The sequence below is a fragment of the Echinops telfairi genome, unplaced genomic scaffold (assembly GCF_000313985.2).
Source record: "Echinops telfairi isolate 266 unplaced genomic scaffold, ASM31398v2 ScPeMD7_7469;HRSCAF=8507_0, whole genome shotgun sequence".
Classification (NCBI taxonomy): domain Eukaryota; kingdom Metazoa; phylum Chordata; class Mammalia; order Afrosoricida; family Tenrecidae; genus Echinops; species Echinops telfairi.
Genome location: NW_022111372.1, coordinates 6,874,845 through 6,895,923, shown reverse-complemented (window position 1 = coordinate 6,895,923; position 21,079 = coordinate 6,874,845). Strand labels below are relative to the sequence as shown.

The window sequence follows — 21,079 nt, the reverse complement described above, 5'->3', positions numbered from 1 at the left end:
TCTCATATTGCATGTGAAAACAGGACAGTGAATAAGGAAAACCTAAGAAGAACTGTCACATTTAAATTAGGATGAGATGAAGAATAGTGCATATATGCAATAACATGAACTGCCAGATAAATGAATAAACTAATATTGAAAGAAGTGCAGTCAGAATGTTTATTAGAATCTCTCTTACAAGAATTTCTCTCACTTATTTTGGACTTGTTATCATGAGAGATTAGTCCCTAGTGAAGGATATCAAAATATATCACCCATAAGAGAAAGAGAAAATCCTCAAGGAAGTGCATTTATTCTGTGATGGCAACAAGGAGTTCAAACATAACAATGAAGAGACTGGCTCAAGATGGGACATCTTTTCATTCCTTATACACAGAGTTGTAATGAGTCCGAACTAACCCAACACAACTTTGATGGCTAGGTTTTGTGTCAACAGGACTGGACCAGCAACATTCTTAGTACTTTTCCAGTAATCCTACATGATGGAATCAAACATAAGTCTACGATGTAATCCAAATAATGTACTAAACTCCATTATAAGACCTAACACAATAGAGTTAACTTTGTGAGCAGCCTGAAGCTGTGGTTGGGGGGTGGTGGATGTGGGGCTTATGGGGAGCTTCTTGATTAGGTTACAGCATTGATGCAGTTGGAAAACAAGGGAAACTTTACTTCTGCTGCATCTGCATTTTGCCTCTGACTTATGGACCTATTGCCATATTGCTTGCTGATCCCAGGAGCCATCAAAAGACTGCCAATTTGGGGCCCATTCCTGTTTGTCATTGATAAAGGTGTTAGGCGCAGCTTCCAAGTTATCATATGACTCAAATACTTGAATTTACATGGACTTACCCATTTCTACAACTATGTTAGCTCTTACTCGATACATAGTTCTAAATACATACACATATAAGCATCATTGGCTTTGTCTCTCTAGAGAACCTAGCCTAACACAGCATCTAATAAAAACAAGTTTATTAAGTAAATTTCAGAAGACAAAATCCTAATTCAATGCCTCTATGATCTAGCTCTTATAATTTTGTTCAATTATATTTCCTTTGCCTTTAAGAGCATAAAATATAATTATACTCTGGTTCCATTACTCAACTGATTAAAAATATTATGCACAAAGTTCGTAAGTTTTCAAGTATTTATAACTCCTGAAAATTTCAAGACTGCTCAGGAAAATCAATAAGCACAGATTGTTAAGATAAAGATTTTGTGAATTTTTATATTTCTTGGGATTACTCAGAGTCAAAATGCAGTCTCCAATTTAAATTCCATTATATTTTTTAACATAATAAATATGCCTCACTTAAATATAATAATTCCATTTGGAGTCATGAGTAATTTCGTTGGTGTTTTATTCTTATTTCAAATATTCTTCCAAAAATTGAAAATGTAGAACATGAAGAAAAAATACCTGATGAAATTTATGTGTTATAGCAAGTCTATGCAAAAATCTATCAAACATTTTTCAAAAGTCATGGATACTTTTAAATATTTATCTTATTCATTAAAAAGTGTATGGTTTTGCCTCAATCACATAATGTCAGATGACAATGTATTTCTTTAATTTTAACTATTTTTCAGTTATTCCTCTCTATAACTAATGTTACATGGGGGTGAAATTTTATTTCTCCACGAAATCCACCTTCACTGAGCTTCTCCCCCAAATTATTTCATTCAGTTCCAAATGTGCTTCACATTTCAATATTATTTTTAAATTCATCAGGACTATCTGACTATTATGAAATATTGTTATTGAGCTCCTCCATCATCTTTTGCCACAACTATAGTCAATTGAATTTCTCTCTATTCCACCTGGAGAAATCCACATTTACAGTCTGTCACCTTTTGTGTTTGAGAAAAAAAATCAATTGTTCATACGTAAGTTCAGGTTGAAGTCGAAGAAAATAAAAACAAGTTTATAAGAACATCTCAAGAACAGACTTGCATTAAAAAGCGAATGATGGAAGATCTAATGAGCTGTGGGAAGACACCGAGAACATTGTACATGAAGAGTTTTTAAAAAGCAAAGAAGTTTTTAAAAAATAAGAAGGAAAGAAAAGTCAAAGTGGATGTCAGAAGAGACTGAAACTTACTCGTAATCACAGAATGGCTAAAGCAAATAGAAGAAATGATGAAATCCAAGACCTGAACAGAAAGGACAGCTAAAGAAGACAATGTCAAGTATAATAAAATGTGCAACGATCTAGAATTAGAAAATCAAAAAGAATAATATTCTTAGCATATCTTAAGCTAAAAGAACTCAAGAAAAATCCAAGCCTTGAGTTCAATAATGAAGGATTCTATGATCAAAATATTGAATGCTGCAGAAAGCATCAAAAGAAGATGGAAAGCGTAAGAAGAGTCACTGTACCAGTATAACTAGTGGACATTTTATCCCGCCACTTCAGGAGATAGAATATGAGAGAACCAATACTTCTGAAGGAAGAAGTTCAAGCTGCCTTGAAAACTTTAGCCGCAAATAAGGCTCCAGCATTTGATAGAATACCCATAGAAATGTTTCAACAAGCTGAGGAATCACTGGAAGCACTCACTGAGTTATTTCAGGAAATTTGGAATATAGCTACTTGTGCAAATGACAGGAAGAGATCCATATTTATATCCATTACAAAGAAATGTGACTCAATGTAATGCACAATTTACAGAACAATATCCTCGATATCACACACAAGCTACATTTTTTAAAGTGTTCAGGCTAGATTCACAAGAGGACATGGAACAAGGAATATACAGCTGATGACAGATGGATCTTGGCTTGAACAGAGAATACCATAAAATGTGTATTTGTATTTCGCTGACTATGCAAAGGCCTTTGACTGCATGGATCATAACAAACTATGAATAGCCTTGAGAAGAATGGGAATTCCATTTAACTGTTCTCATGCAGAATTGTACATGACTCAAGTGGCATTTGTTGGAACAAAACAAGGGAATACTACATGCTTTAAAATCAGGAAAAGTGTGTCATGACTCTGTCCTCTCACAATACTTATGCAAATGGCATGCTAAGCAAATAATCAGAGAAGCTGGATTATATGAAGATAAATGTGCTATAAGGATTGGAGGAAAGCTTAATAACCTGTGACATCCAAATGATCCAATCTCATTTGCTGAGATTGAGGACAACCTAACGGATTGCAGCCTTCATTATTAATTGCAACTCAATGTAAAGAACACTAATATCCTAACAGTCAGACCAGTATGGAACATCATGAAAGTGGAAAAAAGATTGAAGTTGTACAGGGTTGCAGTTTACTTGGATCTTCAGTCAATGCTCATGGAAGCAGCAGTTTAAGCAGTTCAAAAACAAAACAAGTCTCACGGTATTGTGGATCTTTGTTACACAACACCTCTTTAGGGGTAAAATGCCAGGAATTTACTTTGAAGCCAAGATATGCCTCACCCAAGTCTCGGTATTGTTAATTGCCTCATATTCTTGTAAAAGTTGGACATTGAATAAAAAATGTTGAAGACTATATGCATTTGAATTGTGGCACTGAAGAAGATTATTGAAAGTACTATGGATTGTTAGAAGGACAAACCTATCTGGTTTGAAAGAAGTACAATGAGAATGTTCCTTACAGGCAAGGATGACAAGACTGTCTCAAGTACTTTTGGTATATTCTCAGGAAATGCCAGTCCTTGAAGAAGTGCATCATGCTTGGTAAAGCAGAGGTGCAGCGAAAAAGAGGTAGGACTCACAACAAGATGGCTTAACACAGTGATTGCTACACTATATAACAGCCCTTGTGAGACGGCTCAGGACCTGGTGTTTCCATCTAGTTCACATAAGCGCAATATGAGTTAGACCTAACCTGATGGCACCTAAGGACAGAAACAAATCTGGCTATTTATTATTAACTTGATTTTAAGACTAGACTCAACTAGGCACATTTGTGTTTTCTGTAGCACAAATATTTCTCTCCATAATATATATGTATGTATGATTCATATATATGAAGGGATTTATATATGGTGCCATTATCTACTGAATTACTCAAAGTAGATATTTGGCAGTGAGTTTGGTTTGGTTTAAAATTGTTTAAGAACATTGTGTCATTTGGGAAACATATTTACATATTTTCCAGATATATTTTAATTTGAAGAACCCTTTTACACTAAGAACAGACTATAAAGAAGGAATCGGTGGTCCATTTTGGTGGAATTAGTTACTAAAACCTAATGAATGGCAGCAGAGCATTGTCAGATATTTCCAGAAGATAAATCCCTCAGGTCTGAGCGCACTCAGAATACGATGTAGGAAGAGCTGCCTTCCAAAGTACAGTCAACCTTATGTAATGATGTGGATGGGAAAAAAAGCCGTTGGAAGTAAATCCTTCTGGGCCTTCATTTGCTGATGGGACGTATCTACGCTTGGTAAAGCAGCGCCAAAGGCAAAAAAGAGGCAGACCTGCCACAAGATGGATTGACACAGTTTGCTGAAATGATGGGCTTAAATATAACAATGTGGAAGGTGACTGGTACTGGGTGTTTCGTTCTGTTGTAGCAATGAGAGGTTGCTATGAGTCAGAACCGCATGATTGCACATAAAAACAATCTGAATTCTGAACAGCACTGCCTGTCGTTATCAAATACAATAGACCCCCACTAAAGCTGGTTAGTTAAGATCTTTTACACACACAAACATCATCTACACATTATAGCTATAATTGTGTGGTTTTCAATTTTTGATTATTCAAAGAATTTTATTTGTAAAAACGTGAAACTACAGACATTTAACTATTACTTTGTTAAGATGCTTTGTAATTCCCAATGTAGGCTTAACATTTGCAAATGAGAATTATAAACTTCCTGAATAAAGATTTTAACATGAAATTGTAATATCGAAGGATATAATATTTTGAATTTAGGGGAGATTAGCACTGTTTTGGGCCTATTTAAATATCAAAACTGACCATATTATCTTTTGCACGGTAATTACAGAATGTTGGCTTTGAGTATGCCAGTTATTCTAAGCTCCAATTTTTTTCAATTTCACTCATATTTCTCACAGGTAACTACAATTTGATTATAGATTACCCAAGTTAGTCATATTATTTTGCATGTCTCATCTTTTGGATAAATTGCTGTATATTTTAGAAATGCTTATTCTTCTATATAAAAATGTATGGCTTATGATCATAATTAATATGCAGCATTATAAATATCAAGTGAGATAAATGACGTTGGTTTTTAACAATTCAAGGAGACTACAAACTGCTGCTACATCAATATGAAATGATATTGAACAATAATGGGATGACCTTTGAAAATGTTATTTGTTTTGTGATTATATTGATGTTAATTTCTTCAAAATGTATTTAATTCAATTCTTATGAGTATGAGTTTATCACAAAGAACAGTATATTGAAATTTGTAAGTAAGAGTTAAATACAGTTTGCTACATTTTTTAGCAGAATTTCTTTTCCATCTAACCTGTTATAATTAGAAATGAATATTTATACTTTAATGAAAAAGTATAATATTTTAAAATCCAGTGAGGGGAAAAAAAGAAGTTGGTGGTAATAAACAAGGTATCACAAATAAATAAAAATGTAACCTACATAATATTTATTTTAAAGACCTAAATGCAATAGTTATTTTGATGTCATAGTGGAGCATTTTTTTTAATTTCATATATTTTTATTTATTTATAAATTTATTTTAGGAGAGATCTGCCTTGTTCTTTCAATAACAAATCATTTATACATTCAAATGAAAGGTTTGTTATTCAAACTTCTCCCTTATTATATTCAATCAATTTAGTATTGATGGGGGCTTCTGAACCCTTTATATTTATCAGATCATTTTTCTTGACTATCATCATACATCAAGCATATCTACAGTACAGATTCCAACATCTCACATTTGATATGAGGGGAAATACATAAGGTCAATATGAATCTGTATTCTCTATCAGAACTGGATACTACTTCTCTCTTAAATGTAGGATAGTCATCTACTTTACTTCAGGTATAAATAATAATTTGTTAATACCCAAATATATATTTTCCCTTATCATTTGGGAAAATTTTTATCTACAGGTTTATAGAAATATTTAAACATAGTAAATGTTTATGTTCTTATATCTTGCAATATATAAAACCTGAAAAAAATAACAGTCCTTTATATTTAATCCCTACCTGTAGCAAGATAAAATACATAAAATATTATATGTATGTCAATACATATTCTTGGAAAGAGGATGCCTCAATCATTGGTGCATCATACCACAAGTAAAACAGTTTGAAGCTAGTTTGTTTTAAGTAAAAGTAAGTCGATATGATAAAATCCTGCTGCAGTTAAATGGTGCATAGATAACGGATGTCCCATTCCTTCATATTTTCAGGGGGTTTGTTTGTTTGTTTGTTTTAGCTCCCTGAGAGAGGGACATACATAGACTTACCCCTTAGGTGAATGAGGCATAATTAGAAGCAAATTAGGAGATAGAGTATATGTTGAAAGTTAGTTTCTCAGAAAGAAAGATTTAAATAATATGAAGGAGGTAAAAGATTAACAACAGGATTTTTACAAATTAACTGAGTAATTTAAATTGAAGAGTTAAGTGATTTAATCTTAATATCTTTTTCAATAAAAATTAAACATGATTTGTCAAGTTTAGTAAAAACTGTATTTCTGTCAGAAAATTCAAACCAAATAGATGAGGTCTTTATAAGAGGGTTTTCTTTTTTAGTCTAGAAAACGCATAGCAAACGATGATAACTGAGTAAAGAAGCATCACAATTTGGTTTTATTCTTATGTTTTTCCTTTTTCATAAAAATCCATCAAGTGTGGAACAATAAGCAATGACAAAACTCTGCCGATGCTTTTACTCTCCTAAATTAAGAACTTAGTGCTTTGTTTTACTTATGTTGTTTTATGTTTTAATTCTATGTTAAGTGACATTTGACCCTTGATTGGCATTTTCAATGAACTTTGTCATTTGATTTAGTTTCTATACTTCTGTATAACTTCTGAGTATTCTTCGTATCTCTAAAATATCACCCTTTTGGATTAGTACACATATTGAATCCATAGATCAGTGTATTGTTCCTTAGACTTGAATACCTTCAAGTTTCTGTTGGTAATTTTAAAGCTATGCCTCCAGAATAAGGACTGAAGGCCAAGTATATTAACTGATGAATCATTTATCTTTGCTTTGGTTTTGTTTTTAAACCATACTTACAATCTTGCTTGTCAGTTTCCCAAAATCGTTATTAGCAGTACAGTGACTGTCGGCTCCTTGCATGCTTCAGTCACCTATATAAATTCAGAACCACGTTCACTTCCAAGAATTGATTTCCACCACAGCGGACAGGATCAATGGATCAAGTGTTACAGAGTTTACTACTTGGATCCTTGGCCAGAGCCTGTGATTTGTATTTACAATCCATGAGAGCTTTCAGGCCCTTCGTGTCTGCCTGTAAGTTAAAAAGAAAAATCATAGTAAAGCCACACTGTTAAAAGCTACACTTTTCACTATTAACACCACAGCCAAAATCTCTAGGTACTTTAATTAATTTTGAATAAGAATAAGCTTTTGGTACAGTCTGAAATAAATCTATTTTAAAGCTTCTTTCTAAGGGAATTGTTTTTATGTTGCTAGTGAAGAATTTATAAGAATCTACTTATTTTCTATTTTATCAAAATATAGAAATATATACAATTTTTCTGTAATAGTTTTCGCCATTCATTTTATAAGATATAAACACTGAAAACATTGTGAATATGTAGTTTAATAATAGTTGGTTACACAAATATTGTTCATAGAGACAAAATATGCAGGTAAGTAAAAAAAGTCTTACTCTTCAAATGAAAAATTGTGTTCTCCTCCAGCAACTGTTGAAGTACAAAATTTTGACAGTTGTTATGCATGCTTCCATATGGCAAAAAAATATTCTGGTGAATTTATCTGTCTTAGGATTCCGATTGAGTGATCAGGGTAGAGTCTGTTAGACTTTTAGTCAATTGGACTTTTAAAGACTTTTTTTAGCAGTATTTTGCATCACTTGATATTTATATAATGACCATATTTTATATTTATAGTCAAATAATATGACAAATATATTTGTACTTTAAAATGGAAAGAACGAAGTATTATATTATTTATTATGAATGAGTATTGGTCTGTGATTTTTTTTCTACCATATTTGAACCTTTCTGCGAGAATCTAAGCAGACTCACTAAGTTGGTAGAAGGTATTTTTATTCCTTTGAGGAATAATTTCATTTTTTTATAAATTCAGTTGTGTAACTGATCACATATTTCTAGTCTCCAGACAAATACTTAATAATTTCCTACTCTAACAGGTTTGCTCTACATGAATTGTATGGATTATACATAAATTTCTATCTTCTGTCCTAATATTCCTTTCTCCTTAGCTCTTAGTCAGTAGTTTGCTTAGAGAAAACTTTAAAGAGCAATTTTAGAATTAAATTGTAGAATTCATTTTAAATGTATAATTAATTAATTACTGTATTAACCATGGTAAGAGTTACCATGTACACCAAACCCAGTTTCCCCAATTATTAACATCCTACAAACAATGGTATATTTGATGCAATCCAAAGACCATGTTTACTGCATGGGAAAGTGGCTAGGAGTCACACCTGACCTCTGGCTGTACAAGGGAAAGGGGGAATCCAGCTCCTCACCAGTCCAATGCTCACTGCCACCAAGCAGATGGTCCACATACTTCCTACTCTTCATGCTTCTTTTAATTAATTCTGGCATCAAATATTCCTTTCATGAGCCTCTAATCTTATGTTGGGTTCAATAATCCATTTCTTTTCTTTTTTTCACTCCACATAACTCATAGATAGTATGCATAATTAAGGGGGTTCATTAGGGAGGTTGACAGGCTACTACTGTAAGACATTATCAGAAATCTTAAGAATACACTCATTGTTTCAAAGCAACACCGCTCCTCAGCCAGCAGCCAAGACTCAATTTACTACTCAGGCTCTCAGCTGCATAACCCCTTGGCCTCTGCATCTGTAGGTCACAAGCCAGCCTGCTTCTCTTCCCTATGGTCTCATAGTCTCCACACCTTTCCTCCTGGTGTCCTTGCCTCTCCTCCACCTGTGGTCTTAGCTTGGCTTCTTTGCTCTGTTCCATGGTTTATATACTGAAGCCTCTAGTGAGTCTGTTGGTCTTGGCACTCCATTTCAGACTGTGATTTCAAATATGCTCCACTGGTGATTCCTCTTCCTTTATAGTCCAGGGCATTCTATTGAGGGTTTGGAAATGACTCTTTTAACCAGAGGAATGGATTTGAAGAAGGTATGTTTTTTGTCTTAAATAGACCATATCCCCAAGTAAGCAAAGGATGATGCCTTGTTCACATCATCCAGTAAGATGGAAACTCAGAATGCATTTCACCATAATGCTGTCCGTTAGCACAGCAGAGAGAGCTCTCCAAATATAGGGCTTTTAAGATGCTCATTTTTTCAAAATCATTTTATTGGGGCTCATACAACTCTTATCACAATCGATACATACATCAATTGTGTAAAACACACTTATACATTCGTTGCCCTCATCATACTCAAAATTTACTTTCTGCTTGGGTTCCTCATTTTCCTTTTTCCCCTCTCCCTCCCTGCTCCTCATTTTCCTTTTTCCCCTCTCCCTCCCTGTTCCCCCCTCCCTCATGAACCCTTGATTATTTATAAATTATTATTTTATCTTATCTTATCCTGCCCGCCCGGCATCTCCTTTCATCCACTTTTCTGTTGCCCATTCCCCAGGGAGGAGGTTATATGTTAGATCCTTGTGATCTGTTCCCCCTTTCTACCCCTCCTTCCCTCCCGGTATCGCCACTTTCACCACTGGTCTTGAGGGGTTCATCTGTCATGGATTCCCTATGTTTCCAGTTCCCATCTGTACCGCTGTGCATCCTGTGGTCTAACCAGGTTTGCAAGGTAGAATTGTGATCATGATAGTGGGGGGGAAGAAGCGTTTAAGAACTAGAGGAAGGTTGAGAGTTTCATTATTGCTACACTGAACCCTGAGTGACTCATCTCCTCCCCACTACCCCTGTGCAAGGGCTGTCCAGTTGTCTACAGATGGGCATGGGGTCCCCATCATGCGCTCATCTCATTCAAGAAGATATGATTTCTAACCCCCTCCGTTTGATGCTTGAAACCTGGTTCCCTCGGCCCTTCATGATCACACATGTTGGTGTGCTGCTTCCATGTGGGCTTTGTTGCTTGTGGGCTAGATGGCCGCTTTTTTAATTTCAAGCCTTTAAGACCCCAGACACTATATCTCTCAATAGCCGGGCACCATCAGCCTTCTTTATCACCCTTACTTATGCACACATTTGTCTTCAGTGTTTATGTGGGGAAGGTGAGCACACAATGATGATTTTTGTTCTTTGGTGTCTGCTACCTGATCCCTTCAACACCTCATGTTCACACAGGCTTGTGTGCTTCTTCTCTGTGGTCTTTGTTGCTTCTGAGCTAGATGGCTGCTTGTTTGCCTTCAAGCCTTTAAGACCCCAGAGGCGCTATATCTTTTGATAGCCTGGCATCATCAGCTTTTCTAACCACATTTGCTTATGCACACGTCTGTCTTCAGTGATCATGTCGGGAAGGTGGGTGTCATGAAATGACCATTTAGCTGAGCAAGGTGCTCTTGTATTAAGGAAATGTGCGTGAGGAGGCCCAATGTCCACCTGCCACCTTACTACTAAACCTATAAATATATGCACATAGGTCCATTTCCCCATAATCTTAAATATATTTACATGTGTACATGTCTGTATTTAGGCTTCTATGTATGCCCTTTGCCTCCTATTCCTTTCCTCTATTTCCCTACACTTTCCTCCTGTCCCACTACGATGTTCAGCCTTCATTCGATTTCAGTAATTCCTCTCTGTTACCTTGCCCTTGGTCACTCCCTACCAGTCCTCCCATCCCCTCCTTAACACTGGTTTTGAACCACTGTTGTTCCTTTCTCCCTGGGTTGACCAACACCTCCTCCCTTCCCCTACCTCCCACACTCTCATGTCCCTCTGGGACCGTTGGTCCCCTTATTTTCTTCTCATATTGTTTGTCCAGGCTCTCTTATCTAGGTGGACCTGCAGATATAGTAATATGTGCATAAAATTGCGGATGGCTTTGACAGCACCAAAAAAAGTGGCACACAAGAACATGGCGACAACAGCAGCAACACCGTCGAGCTAACAGACAAAAAAGCCACTAACATACAAAATGAAAAAGAAGAGAAAAAAGCAGGGAAAAAAAACCCAAAAAAGGCTGTTAGTAGTTCAACATCTGTTTGTTGACCTTTAGGAGTGTTTTCTGGATGAGTCTGATGGGGTGCCACGTCCTGGCCCCAAAGTCCATCCTTTGTACTCCCTCAGGACCTCCTTGCTCTGCTTCCCCTGCTGGTCCGCTGCTCCATTGCACGCCCCCAGTGTTTTGCCTCAGTGTGGTGGGGACAGCTCAGTCACACATCCTACACTATGTCTCTGGTGCTGTCCCATGTAGGACCATGGGTCAGTGCAGGATATTGCATCTCGCAGTGGGGCCGGCTATATGGTCCTCTCTGTACATTGGGCCCTCTGAGCCAGGCTATCGTCTTCTGAGCTTGGTGGGCCCAGGTGTGCTCCGCTCCATTCTTCCTCCATCCTTTGCTTCAGCTTCCTTCTGGGTGTGGTGCGGTAGGTCAGTTCCTTTCTCAGACAGATGATCTATTTTCATTTTCTGTGGCACTCCCTTCCATGGTGGGGATCAGGCCGATTCTGGTTAGAACCAGCGTATGGTCCAGTCTCTTTGTGGATTCCTCCGCACATTACGTTGCCCTCCTGGTTTGGCGTGTCCTGGTGGGGTCTGTATGCACGTTCCAGTTTTGTGGTGACACAACCAATACTCTCCCCTGGGTGGGTTAGTGCCCTGTTCCCCCAGTGCCATCAACTCAGTTTCTCCCCGCCCTCCTTCTTCCTCCCCCTGCCCCCCTCCCCCTTCTTTATGTTGGACTTCTTTAAAAATCAGATTTTTAAAAATTGATTTTTGTTTTCTTCCTTATAAGGAGTCTCTGGATGGGTTAAAACTGCCAATATTTTGGTCAGTAGCCAGAAACCTAACTTTTGTGCCATCCAAGGATATGGACTGGAATTCACTCACCCGAAGGAATTGGGAAGTACCTTTTTTTTTTTTTTGCTTTTTATTTGTTGACACATTACTATTAACTAGGTTTTATAATATATTGAAATTTTCTTATTTGCCTTTCCTTTTCCCTGCTTTGGAGCTCCATCCAAGACACAACATGGCCTGAAATTCTCACTTCTCATAAGCTCATTTTTCTGTGGATATTGATCCAAATGTCTTGCTTTTTATGACCTTAGAGTTGAGAAATACGAGCCATATATTTTAAAGAATTTTCCTTAACTGGAAGAATTCTGATGTTTTGTCTTATAATTAGACTGGAATGATATTTTCTAGGTAGGACAGTCATAGACATATAGACTATTATTCTCACATCTTAAATAATTTTGCCTGCTATCATTTTTGTAAATACTTTTAAAAAATACTTTTATTGGGGGCTCTTAGGTCTTACATCTCTTATCACAAACCATACGTTACTCCAGTGTGTCAAGCACATTTGTGTGTCAAGCACATATGCTGCCATCATCATTTTCAAAACATTCTCTTCCTACTTGAGCCCCTGATATCCGCTCCCTATTTCTTCCCCCTCCCTCCCCTGCCCACCCTCCCTCATGTTTATCAACATGACTTACTACTGTTTATGTTAACATAGATAAGTGGATGATGATACTTTTATGAGTCTCCAATACTATAAGTCTACTCTTCTGTTTCACTTTTTCTTTTCCTTCTAATAAGGAATCCATTATGGGTAACCCACAGATAAGGAGTAGGAAGCCATGCTACATTCCTGAAAGAGTATATTTTAAGGTAATATTCAATATGCATCTGTCACTTTTCCAGCCTCTATAAACTGACTTAACCATATATATGCAATAGGTTCAAGCATATTTATTGTTTGCATTATAATCCAATGCTTTCATTGTTTAACTTTGCACAGTCAATGAATTTTCTACAGGCCCATGTGTGTCCTTTCACGTGTCCACACAACTATCATCTTGAATTAAATCATTCATTTGATGTTCTTGCTTTTAGGCACCATAAATGATGATATAATATAGTATGCTGCCCCAGGTCAAAAAGCAGTCTGTTTTTCTAAGGAACTCTGGTTCATTTTCTTGGGGATGAAATTGGAAATCAAGATCTGAGAGATAACTGCACCTATTGCTAGTGGAATTCCATTACTTCCAGACTTTTTCTGCAGCAGTATAAAGAACATTAGGTTGAATACTAACATATATATGTGCATTTATATAAGTGATCTCTATTTAAACAACTATATTAAGGTTAAATATACAATCTTTGGTATCTAAAATATGACCATCTCACGGAGGAAATGACAAAATAGAAAATTAATCTGAATGGCAAATTTTCTAATAGTGAGATTCAGAAACTCACTTGGTACCTCTGAAGAGAACCATTTAATGCAGACTTGCTAGATGAGGTTGTGAGTTGTGGTGGAAGCATATTGGATCAGTAAGGTTTGTTAGTAATGGATTTGGCTTTTCAGTCTGCTGGTATGTGAGGTAATGAGAGAGAGAGGAGAGACAGACAGAGAGAGAAAGAGAGAGAGCGCGAGAGAGAAAGATCCAGGACTTGTCTGTCAGTTTGTCACACTCTGGTGGCTTGTGTGTTACTGTGATGTTGGAAGCTATGTCACTGGTATTTCAAATGCCAATAGGGTCACCCAAGGTGAATAGATTTCAGCTGAACTTCAGATTGTAACGAAAGACAAAAAAGAACTGATTTTCTGCCTACTTGGTAGGAAGCAGCCACTGAGCTCCTCATTCAGTTTCCAAATCATGTCACATATTGAAGGATGAATGAATGGGAACAGAACATGGTCAGAGACGGTGGCAGAATATGGATCCCTCGGGCAGCAAACACTCAAAATGTGACTGAGGAGGAGATGCTTTTGCAGATGGGAGTGGAGAACGGCGATCTCAGTTGGTTAAAGCAGGTGGAAAGGAAGCCTTCAAACTCCGCATTTGTCAATGAGACACCACTCAACCTAAGAACAAAGAGCTACAAAAATCTTCTAATGATTAGGACTTGGATTGGGATACATGTGAAGCTAGGAAAATTGGAAGTTCTCAAAAATGAAATGGGACTTACAAAGATTGCTATCCTAAGCATTAGTGAGTTGAAATACACTGACGTTGGTCATTTTGAATAAGAAAATCACATGATTTGCTATTCCAAGAATGACACAATCAAGAGGAATGTCATTTAATTTATTGTCAAATGGGGATATTTCAGAGTAAATCTTTATGTACAATGCTATATTTTATAGGATTATATCTATTCACTTCCTGGGAAATTCAACCAATACAACTATTATTCAAATCCATGTACCAAGTACAAAAGCTAGTGATGAAGAAATTGAAGAATTGTACCAATATCTTTAATAAAAAATGTATCAAGCATGCAATGAAAATGCATTCACAACTATTGGAGATTGGAATTCCAATGTTGGAAACAGGAATGAAGGAACATAGCATCCGGGGTCTCTAAGGCTTGTCTCCAAACTAGCGGCCATCTAAGTGAAATGCCAACCAAGTCCACATGGAAGAAGCACACCATCATCAGTCACCAAAGGATTGCAAATCATATAATCTGAGGGCAAAAGAGGGATTAGTATCAGGGCCTAAATTGTGAGAATCGGTGTGCAGAAAGTTATGGATGATAGTGAGAGCCCAAGGTACATTTGAGGGAACTACATAGGAAATAAGATACCAACAAGTGATCTCCCTCTATCCATAATTGAGGGATGGGAGGAAAATAGTTACTAAACAGAGCAGTGCTTTGGGGAGATGAGTACAGAAGGTCTTGACTTGAACGTTAAAAATGTTAAAGAAGAGTCTCTCTGCTGGAGAAAACTATCGAGAGTAGCATAGCCTGCTAAAAGAGCAAACCCATCTTTCTGGGAAGAAGTAGGGCCAGAGTGCTCCTTAGACCCAAGGATGGTGAGACTCCCAATGACATACTTGGGTCATTTTTTTCAGAGGAGGCTAGTCAAGGATATAATCCTTGATAAAGTACAAAGGCAGTGGAAATGAGGAAGGCCCTCAGGGGATTGATTGACACAATGACAGGCTCAAGCATCGGAAGAATCCTGAGGCTGGTGCAGGGCCAGGCCGTGCTTCGCTCTGTTTTACTTGAAGTTGCTGTGGGTCGCACTAGGTGACAGCTATCAACAACATGTATATATGATAACACAGTAAAAAAAAAGTCAATTCTATTCTGCAAAAAAAATTCCAACTACAAAAACACTGGTGTGTAGCAAACCACATTTTTGTGAAGCTTTAAGTTCAGTATTACTAAAGCAAAACTGTGTGACAGATTTCAAGGTAAAAAGGAATGTGCCAGGGGCTATATTAAGGAAACATGTATTAGAGAGACTGCATATGCTTTCAACTAATGAAAAGCCACTAAAGGCTTAAACGCTAAAGGAAATGTTAAATTTGTATATTAGATTGATTATTCCAGTGACAATGTGTGTAGTTTTTGCTATTCATTTTTGAACGTTGAAAAAATGTAACTTTGAAAAATAACCGACAAGACAGGAAATGTGAAGGGTCTGAAGAATTACCATTTCTCTGAGAGTGAGGCAAAAGTAACATATGTAGAAATATTAAAGAAATAATATCTATTAACTTTTGACTAATAAATGCATAATATATCAGGAAAGAAACAACAGTTATTCTCACTGAAGTCACCATACTAAAGAGAATGATCTATTTCTTACATTTATGAGGGAAAATTCTTCCCTTTATCCCTCTAAACATTGATCATTTTAAATTTGTAATACCTTTAACTCCCCCCTTTCATTGATACCTTCTATGGAGTCTTTATTAACCCTTGGAAATTCTGGTGTAACCTGTAAGCCCAATCACAGTAAAAGATACACTTTCTCTTGGAGAAAAGCCTTGGGAGTGAAACTGTGGTGACGCAGGCTTGTAGAAAGCTGAAAGAAGTGCAATGGATCTGGGAGTTAGGGGGTAAAAGATACATGGATTCGGAGGCATCTGGTAAACTAGGCAATACATTAAGTACCTAGCTAGATGTTAAAACAATGTACAATATTTTTTTTTAAGTAAACTAGCTTCTCTTCTTATTTTTTTAATCGTTTTATTAGGGGCTCATACAATTCTTATCACAATCCATTGCCCTCATCATTCTCAAAACATTTTCTCTCCACTTAAGGCCTCGCATTAGGTCCTCATTTTTCCCCTCCCTCCCCACTCCCTCTCCCTCATGAGCCCTTGATGATTTATAAATTATTATTTTGTCATATCTTGCCCTGTCCGACGTTTCCCTTCACCCACTTTTTGGTTGTCCGTCCCCCAGGGAGGAGGTCACATATAGATCCTTGTAATCAGTTCCCTCTTTCCAACCCACTCTCCCTCTAACCTCCCAGTATCGCCACTCACACCACTGGTCCTGAAGGGATCATCTGCCCTGGATTCCCTGTGTTTCCAGTTCCTATTTGTACCAGTGTACATCCTCTGGTCTAGCTAGACTTGCAAGGTAGAATTTGGATCATGATAGTGGGGGGCGGAGGAAGCATTTAGGAACCAGAAGAAAGTTGCACTTTTCATCATTGCTACATCGCACCCTGACTGGTTCGTCTCCTCCCCAAGAACCCTCTGCCAGGGGATCTCCAGTGCCCTACAAATGGGCTTTGGGTCTCCTCTTTGCACTCCCCCCATCATTCACTATGGTAAGATTTTTTTGTTCTGATGATGACTTATAACACCTGGTCCCTCGTGATCGCATAGGCTGGATTTCTTAGGTGTAGTGAACTTGGGTGCAACTCAGAATCAGCCTTAAGCAGATCAGAAAGAAACCCTGCCTGTTCCTGCAACCGTTTGTCACAGTTTTTGCCAAGGTTGAACAATTGTTGCAGCTACTATATCAATCTATTTCACTAAGGATCTTCCACTTTATCACTGATTTTACCAAGCTCCGTGTCCTATGGGGACTGATCCTTCCTGATAACATGCCCAAAGCACAGGACTTGCAGCATCCTCATCCTTGCTCCCAAGCAGCATTTTGATGAGACTCCTTCAAAAAGACAGACTTTTTTTTCTTTTTCTGACACGCGATGGTATATTTAATATTATATGCCACCACCATAGTTGAAATGTATAAATTCTTTAAAAATTTTTCTTATTCATTCTCCCCTTTTGACAAATAAAAATAATAACATAATATGTTTCAAGTACATTTTAGTCCTCAAGAGAGCTTGTTTCCTTTTATTACCATAAAGAAGTATTTTGCAAAAGATTTGCTACATGTAATGCTTTTTAAATTTCTTGATTTCTGTGTCCTTGGGACTTGATTATGTTATAAGTAAAATGAAATCTGTGGCAATTACATTCTTATATTCACTTACTGTGTATAAATTTTCCATTTAGTTGTGAGAATTTTTGTTCTCCTTATAGTGAGGTATAAAACACACTGAAGGTTTCAAAATGTTTACTCCATGTATATCGCTGAAATCAAGTTGACTTTGAGGAGGCAGCTTTTTCCAAGCAGTAAGTTGAATGCTTCCCAATCTAAGAAGCTCATATTCCAACAGGTAATATATCTGACCACGTTCCACTGCTAGTCAAATAGTTTTTCCCCCCTACCTTTTCGTTTTCTGAAGTAGGTTTTCCGGTATTCCTTCCTAGTTTATTCTCTACTGATGCCTCTTTATCATAGGTGACTATTCAGGTATTTAAATACCAGTGCCATAGCTTCTAATATTATAGCTATGTGTAGGTCATGATGGTATGACAAAATGGCATGCACATGATATTGTTGGGACAGTAAATTCTTTTAAGTATAGACCTTTGCAGTTAAGTTGTTTATAATAATATCAAAATAAGCAATATCGTTTGAAGTTTAATAATCTGAGCTGGAATGTGGGGAAGAGAAGAAAGCACTGGGCTTATGCATATTTGACAGTCATTGACCCATAGGCATAAAACGGAGTCCAAGTTTGGGGAACTCTTCATCATATTCTCTTGAGCCTACAGAGCATATAGTACAGTCATTGCTGCCCCACTTTTTTTTATTCCCCTGAATGATAAAAGGTCTTGGACCCAGGATTTGTGTTTTATTCATCATTGCTGTGGATTTTGAGTCATTGTTATGTGCCGTTGAGTTTGTTCCAAATCATAGCAACCTTATGTACAGCAGAACTAAACACTTTTACATTTCTAGTGACTCATCTCTCCCGATAACATGCCAAAATTATGTAAGACAAAGTGTAAGGAGCATTCTGGTTGTATTTCTTCCAAGAGAGATTTTTTGGTTCTTTTGGCAGATCATGATACTTTCAATATTCTTCAGAGAAAGTTTATTGAATCTTCTTTGGACTTCCTTTTCCAATGACCAATTTTATATGCAGATGAGGTGATTGAAAATACCCTGGCTTTGATCAGAACCACATTAGCCCTCAAAGCAGCATCCTTGTTTTCCAACACTTCAAAGAAATCATGTCAAGCAGATTTACCCGGTCAATAACTGCATTGTTTGATTTCGTGGCTGTTGCTTCCTTGAGCATTGATTATGAATCCAAGCAGGATGAAACCTACTAGTTCAATTATGATTTTAAAAATTCTATCATAAATTTTAGTACATGTTGAAAGTTTTAAGCCTTGATCTTCACCAGCTAGTATGGCTGTGACAACTGCATATCACACAATGTTAACAAACCTTCCTCCCATGTGGATGGGAAATTGTTGTCCTGCTTCATAGATTCAGCAGATAATTCAAATAAGTATGGTGAGAGAATACCTTTCCTAATTTTAAAACATACAGTGTTCCCTTTTTCTGATAGCAATCTTTTCCCCTCAAATTACATAGCAGCATTTATTTAATAATAAGTATATACATATTTTCACAAGCTATCAAATATATGTATATATATATAGATACTGTATAAATCAAAATGTATGTGTATAAAGCAAAATTATTTGCTAATTAATATGAATTGTGTACTAAATTCATAATTAACAAATAGGGTTCTGGATATTTATATAACTTATTCACTGTCTCAAAGAAGAAAGTTGCATTAAACTTCTTCACTTATAGTTTTCTCCCTTAGCTTTAATTATTCTGCAATCACTTGGTTCATAGTATATGAAATTCCATCATTGTTCTTAAGCTATCTATGGCTCTCAGCATTTCAGTGCTTTACCTTTATCATGCTACTTGGTTCATCTCCAGACTATTAGCTTCAAAATAATTGTGAAATTTGAAAATAAATGGTCTTTTCCAATATGTCATGAATAAATATTGCTATACTTATACATACTTGAAGCCCTTGTAAGGCATGCTCCAATACTTTATTTCTAGAAAAATCAAGCAGCCAGGGGTCCTTTTAGGAGCCTAGAATTTGTCAATGCGTATGTTTTTCCCAGACCTTTTATATTGCATATAAGCAATCATTATCTTATAAAAGTAATCCTTGCCCCAAAAGTGAGGATTGAATAGCACATCCAGTCTACATGACTGTCAGAATTTATTTTCCCATTCTTATGCATATTAAAACTTATCAATGAAAATAAATTAGAAAGTAAGACCTGACAATATTCTTGGTTATTTCCAATTTAGAAAATATTCAGAATCTCCTGATGATAATCTTATGCCTATAACTAGGGGAAAACATTTGAAAAACAATAACTTTTATAGACATTCAGGTAATCTTTGTCAAGTAATAGTTGTTAATGTGTAATTAATTACAAGTTATACTTGTGCAAGCAATTCATTAATATTGTTTACTTAATCACACAATTAATACAAATATACATTGTTAATTGTATATTTTTGAAATGATTCTTTTTGCCTTCCTAATTTATTCAAACTTATCAGTAATTTTTCACAGCATGATATTTTCTATAGCATTTTATAAGTGACATTAAGGTGTTTCAATAATTATAATTAAAATTTTCATAATTCTCTTACTAATTCTATGCAGTTTTGCTTTTGCAGGATTATTTTATCCTTATAACATAACAAATAATTATAAAATAATTACATAAACATTATCCCGCTGCACTTGTGTTTGTGTTTGTTTAATTAGTGGTCAAACACTCAAAGACAGGTGCAAGAATAAATCCTCTTTTGAAGCCCAAAACTCATTGTGCAGTATGAGCTTTGATACAGATCAGAAGGGACATGTCATTAAGCCAGTCACTGGAGCACAGTGTCTGACAGTGTGGACACTTCCCAGGGCTTGATTTTGAGGTGCTTCAGACAAACACAAACCAGACATTTTATCTTAAACCTGATGCCTGGACTTTCAGGTATTGGTGTAATCTGCACATTTCTTAGGGACTGCTAGGGATTACAACTCAATGTTCAGGCTATCTGAAATTGAGAGGAAGGCAGAATGAATGAGATCCAAAGATGCACGAAATGTTTGACATTTGTCCATAACGGCGGTTAAAGTGGTGTAACCAGAAGAATCGACAGATCTGAGATTAATGCCTACCGGACAACAGTGGCTCCTTAAAAAGGGCGATCTTGAAGATGAACTCTTGCAAGATTTAGAGGAACCGATGGATGACAAAGATATGTAAAACTCCTTAAATAAAATTTATTAACATTAAATAAAATCTATAAAACAAAAATGCTTACAATGCAGAAAAAACAACAACAACAAAAAAATCCCAATTTTGCTATTTGATTCTTGTTCACTTCATACTCAAAGACTAAACTGAAATTCTGACTTTAGTATATTTTCCTTTTACAGAGTCAAAACTATTTTCATAGCTTTCCACTTTGTTCCTGATTGTAAAAGATAACTAGGCTGTCAATTTTGTTCATTAAATAGTATTTATGATTTTATATATTTTTGTTGTGTGCCATAAAGTTAGTTATGAGTCAGAGTAACCCTTTATGACAGAGGAGAATTTCTCCACAGGGTTTCAAAAGTCATAAT

The 21,079-nt window shown here is 36.3% G+C and overlaps 1 non-coding gene across 1 annotated transcript; it reads left to right on the top strand.

The window, feature by feature from the left end:
• The first annotated feature begins 20,189 nt into the window (after positions 1-20,189).
• On the top strand, positions 20,190-20,316 carry LOC115873657. Its single transcript, XR_004048547.1, has one exon. It is a non-coding gene; the product is annotated as a small nucleolar RNA SNORA40 (small nucleolar RNA).
• The last annotated feature ends 763 nt before the right edge of the window (positions 20,317-21,079 follow it).